Source organism: Scylla paramamosain, chromosome 18, assembly GCF_035594125.1.
Source record: "Scylla paramamosain isolate STU-SP2022 chromosome 18, ASM3559412v1, whole genome shotgun sequence".
Taxonomy (NCBI): domain Eukaryota; kingdom Metazoa; phylum Arthropoda; class Malacostraca; order Decapoda; family Portunidae; genus Scylla; species Scylla paramamosain.
Genome location: NC_087168.1, coordinates 4,157,501 through 4,163,620, shown reverse-complemented (window position 1 = coordinate 4,163,620; position 6,120 = coordinate 4,157,501).

Here is a 6,120-nt window from a genome sequence, read left to right as displayed (position 1 = left end):
TGACAACGAATATAACGGTTAGGGAACAAAAATAAAAAGAAGAAAATTTGCCAATACAATCACAACGAAAAAAATTTTGTTAATTATAGGGAGTACTCTCTCTCTCTCTCTCTCTCTCTCTCTCTCTCTCTCTCTCTCTCTCTCTCTCTCTCTCTCTCTAACAGTACATAATTATTAATTTATTTGTATTTTCACGTTGCTGGTTAGTAGGTCAGTCATTAAGTCATACATTCAGTTCATCAGTCAGTTAGTTATCAGTTAGCTAATTAGTTACTTTTTCAGTTACTCATTCAGTCACTCAGTCAGTCAGTTATCCGGTCAGTTGTTAAGTCAATTAGTCAGTCATTTAGATAGTCAGTCATTCAGTCAGTCGGTTAGATGCTCAGTTACTTAGTCATTCAGTCAGTTGTTTACGAGTAGTTATTCATTCAATCAGTCACTTAGTTAATTAGCCAGTCAGTCAGTAAGTTAGTTAGTTAATCTGTTAAATTATTTGTTCAGTCACCCGGACAGTTAATTGGATAGTTAGTCAGTCGGACAGACAGTGAGTAGTTAAACAGTTAAGCCATCTGTCCTAACTTTCTCTCTCTCTCTCTCTCTCTCTCTCTCTCTCTCTCTCTCTCTCTCTCTCTCTCTCTCTCTCTCTCTCTACGTCGTTCCAACATCTCTCCCGGAAAACACGAACAAAATGTCTGACGTCTTATCTGTCTTATCGTAACCTCTTATAGTGAAGTGCTGTCACCACCACCACCACCACCACTGCTGCTGCTCCCTCTACATCATTGCGTGACTGGCTACTTACTGCTTCTTATCTCATCCTTAGATAACCGAGCACTTTTGTTTACTATGCATGTTTCCTATTTTCAGACGATTTCCTCCTCTATTGTAGTGTATTTTTAACCTTGTGCTTCACGTCTGCAGGTGCGTGTTTGGGTGGCGGCGATGTGTGTCAGTCTGCCGCTCTCGTGATGTTCTTTTGTTTTTCTCTCTCGTTTTTCTTCTCAAGGGTGCTGTCTTTTCAGGTTTGGTGTTTCACGTTTTGTGTGATGAAAGTACACGTCATGTGGTTGGTATTTGTTTTCGTTGTTGTTGTTGTTGGTGGTGGTGGTGGTGGTGGTTGTGGTGATGGAGGTGATGTTGCTGCTGTCATTTAGGAAATAGATGATATGCCTAGAAAAATATAAATAAATAAATGAATGAATAAACGAATAAATGAATGCATGAATAAAAAGTTATCTGGAAATGATTGTCATGCCTGGAGATAAAAAAAAAATAGATAAATGAATAAGTGTTTATGTTTTCCGGGAGAGCTGTTGGAACGATGCACAGAGAGAGAGAGAGAGAGAGAGAGAGAGAGAGAGAGAGAGAGAGAGAGAGAGAGAGAGAGAGAGATGGGGAGGGAATTAAATAATTGATTCCTTAACTGTCTAACTAACTGACTGTCTAACTATCTTTCTGACTAAGTGAATGACTAATTATGTAATTAACTATCTGGCCGACTGAATAAATAACTAACTGACTTACTGAAAGACTGATTGACAATCTTATGAACTAGCTTAATGACTGACTGATCGACAAAGTTTATGAGCAGATAAGTGAATGAATAACTAAACAATTGACTGAATGACTAACTATTAACTGACTAGCTGACTGACTGACTAAGCGAATAAGTAGCTCACTGAGTAACCAATTGAATGAATGAATGAATAAAGAACTAAATATAAGCTTGAGACATTAGAAAAATAGTTTTAATAATGATAAATGAAATCAGATTAAATATAGGCCGCTGGGAACTCCTCAGTTGGTACGCCTGGTTGTGGGAATGCCCAGTGGAGCCGTAGCTTGGAGTACCACCAAGTTTGTTCTACCAGTCACCTGTCACCTTGAGTTAATGGTGCTAGTTTGTGACCTTGAGACTTCCATACTGGGAAAATTGTTATAAAATCCTTTCCTCGTTCATCTCAGAATGTTTGGTGCTTACTGAGTTACATGGCTTTATCTTTTATTTTTTTTTATTTTGTATATTTATTTACTTTTATTTATTTATTTATTTATTTGTTATTTATTTTTTGTGTGTTGGTGGAATGAGAGTTTACGTTCGTATGTTACAGTTAGGGCAAGGAATGTTTTTTTTTTTATTTCCTTTGCGTATAGTAATGGTATCTCTCTCTCTCTCTCTCTCTCTCTCTCTCTCTCTCTCTCTCTCTCTCTCTCTCTCTCTCTCTCTCTCTCTCTCTGTACTGTTATTATCACCATCACCAGAGAGAGAGAGAGAGAGAGAGAGAGAGAGAGAATGGAGGGTTAATTTCTCTCTAAGCTACAGAACTATCCAAGACACTGTAGTACGAAAGGTAAATCTAAAACACTCTACGTGATTATGGAGAAAAAAATTGTTCTACAGTGAAAAAGTTAAAGCTTTGTGATTCCTTCCCTCCATCCTGGCCAACACTCAGCCCCCACAATGACAGGACGACACTAGTTGCTTCCTTTGAGTAACCCTTCGCGAGTTAACTGATCCACGATAAAGCCACATACTTGCCCAGTAGAAAGTATGAACTATTCCATCGCCCTTTTTCCGTCAGTGATGTCTTTGGAGTTCACACTGTCAACATCACAGCGCTGGATTTGAAGCAACTGCCTGGTACTGGCCCGTATTCTGAAACGCTGTGCTCTCTCACTACGACTCTTTTCACAGGCTACAGAGATGATCAGCGAGGTTTTCGAGTGTTTCTCCCTTGAATAAGGTAGAAATCTTGTTAACCTGTCACTGGAACCATTAAAAAAGAAAAAAAAATTAAAAACCTGTGTGACTTCAAACAGCCTTTTGAAAGTAGTAGCGGATGAGGCATTTCAGAATATGGTGTAATTGCTATTTCATCGATCAAATGAAACCGTAGCCTCCTGACTTTAATAACGGGCCTGCCAGAATGATAAAACAAGCAGTAGGAAATTCAAGGTGAGCTCTAGGTGATTATTTTATCCAACTTGAGGAGACACCACAGCAGTGAGAGTCAATATTCCGACACTTTGTTGCCTGTTCTCAAAAGCGTTTTATCCCGATTTCTGGTAATATGGTCTAATGGACGTTACTGGAGTTTTCATTTGTATTCATATGATTGTATGTAGTGATGGCTTAGCAAAGATTCTGCATCACCACTAGGGAAAACATACACGAAACTCGAGCTAATCATCTCTTTAGCTTATAAAATTCGCACTAGTGAGAGAAGAAAACGTTTAATTGTTTAATTACTAATACCCATTGGTAAAGAAACTCTGAAGTTAAATGAATGAGCAAAATTAGTACAGAATAGTATAGAAATATAACCGCTAAATATATGTGACTCAGTATTCGATCTCTCCTTTTGCTATGGCTGGTGTATTGCAAGGTCGTGTGCCGTACACCAAGCCTAGCCATGCGGAGAGCCTAGCCATGCCTTAGTGCGCCGCACTAAGCGGAGAGGATTCCATCACAGCCAGACGCTTAACAGTAGGGAATATAATCTTCAGGTGACAAATCCATGACTTCTTTACTGATGAAGGCATTGGTCCTTAAAATAATAGTGTTTTTTGGTACTTATGTAGTTATTAAAGGGAATATAATGAGTACAGTATTAAAAGAATCCTCCTCCGTCATTCACAAAGTATGTTATTTAACCTGTCGACCCATGATTCCTGGTGATGTAACAGTTCACTTCATTAATTGTGTGTGTGTGTGTGTGTGTGTGTGTGTGTGTGTGTGTGTGTGTGTGTTTTCTGGTGCAGCGTCTCGATTTCACGATTATGATGTCAAAGTTTATCTTCCCAGATTTACGAGTTGCAACCTGTCTTCTTTTTCTTCTTTTTCTTCTTCTTCTTCTTATTATTATTATCATTATTATTATTATTATTATTATTATTATTATTATTATTATTATTATTGTTATTATTATTATTATCATTATTATTATTATTATTATTATTATTATTATTATTATTATTATTATTATTATTATTATTTCTTGTTTCCCTTGTTTTTTCTTGTTCTTGTTCTTGTCCTTCTTCTTCTTCTTCTTCTTTGTTGTTGTTGTTGTTGTTGTTGTTGTTGTTATTCTTCTTCATCTTCTATATCTAATTAGTCCCTCATTCCCCATTTTCTTTCTACATGACCAAACTATCCTAACTTTGATTTTCCTGATACCTTCTCCAGCACTCTCTCTTCTATCCCTCCTCCCCACGTGTAGTCCTGCCTTCCTTCCTTCCTTCGTCCTCACGTGGTTTGATATGTCGCAGAATCACAGCGGCGGATTATCTGACTGGAGGTGAGGCGTGAACTTCTTATACGTTATCTACCTATTGATGGTATTCTTGAAACTTCGCCTCTTCTGTTTCCAGCCAGTTTTTCAGCGAGGCAACTACAGCCAAGAAAGAATGAAAGATTTTTAACTTTTTTTTTTTTTGAGGGGAGGGGGAGGGGGTGGGGTAGGGATAAGGCGTGAGTGAAGGGAGAAAAGAAAAGAATCGCTTCATGAATCTTTGGTGATATTGTCAAGTTTCTCGTGTGTTGCGCTTGAAAGTCACTCATTGTCACGGCACCATGAATGTTATCCATCACGCCATTATCTCCTTAACCTCTTAATTAAACACTGCCATGAGAAGCCCGGAGCGCCCACACACACACACACACACACACACACACACACACACATGGTTCTACCCTTGTCGGAAGCTTGTCATTTCTGAAGCTATGGCTGAAGAATACCTAGGAAAACTCGCATGCTTCTTATCAATCCTCTCTTCGGCGGCGGGAGCATCGGGGAGCTCTGTGGGGCGGCATGCGTTTCTGCAAGGGCGTCTCTCAAGAAACCTGCCCGCGCCACCACGAGGGGACAACCAACTCACCCTCCACGAGCAGAAAGGCCAGAGCAATCTTAATCCTCTGAAGATTTGCAGAAGGAATTTTATGCCGTTGCTGTGGTACAAGATCACACACACACACACACACACACACACACACACACACACACTATACAAACCCATCTAGTACACAACTTAATGACACATACGTACTGCATAGTGTAACGAAGAAAATTGCAACACGCACGTATTATGTGTGTCATGCAATTGCTCTTTTTAGTCCATTAATGCGAGTATATTGCGAATGTGCGGGCGTTTTATTGGGTGTCCCGGTCCAGCTGGCGTCATCGCGGGTACTGCGGCGCGGCTCCCGGGGACGCAACGCAATTTTGCACTTGAAGGCCCGTATTCAGAAACACTTCGCTCTCTCACCACGACTATTTTCAGAGACCACAGAGATCATTAGCCGGATTCTCATGAGTGTTATTCCTGTTAATAATGTAGAACTCTTGTTAATCTGTCACTAGAACCATAGAAATACCTTTTAAAAACCCGTGTAACTTCAGCTAAAGCCTTTAAAATTAGTGGAGGTGAGGCGCAGAAGTGTTTCAAAATATGGGCCAACGGTATGAGGCTCGTCCCCTTTGCGTGTCCGAGGCGTGAGGATGAGAGGGAATGTTGAGAAGACACAGAGGGACGGTAATAAAAAAGAGGATGCGCAAAAAGTGGCCAGCCAAGGGCAAGTTGTATGTAGAAAAAGAGACGGGGAAAAAAAATAAAAAGAAGAACCGCCAGACTTACATAACTGCGCGGGATGTTTTGACTCAAGAAAAGAAAACGAAAGTTGGTTAAGGGAATGCGACTGTGGTGTGATTGAATTATCCTGTCCCTGCGCCGCCACCACCACCACCACCACCACCACCGCTATAGCCATCGCCATCACTATTACAACCATTGTCACTACCAATACTGTCTATACGAGTAGCCGTGACAACAACTGCAACAACCATTCCTACCATCACTATTGCCATCTCCTTGCTTAATTTTGTATACTGCTACTGCTACTACTACTACTACTACTACTACTACTACTATTACTGCTACTACTACTACAACTACTATTACTGCTATTGCTGCTGTTGCTACTATTCACAATCAGTAGAACAGCAACTGCCACTTCCATCACCATCATCATCGTCATCATCATCATTATCTTCACTATCATGACCATCATCACCATAACAACAACATATTGATTACAGAAACACGTGACAAGGATAAACTGAA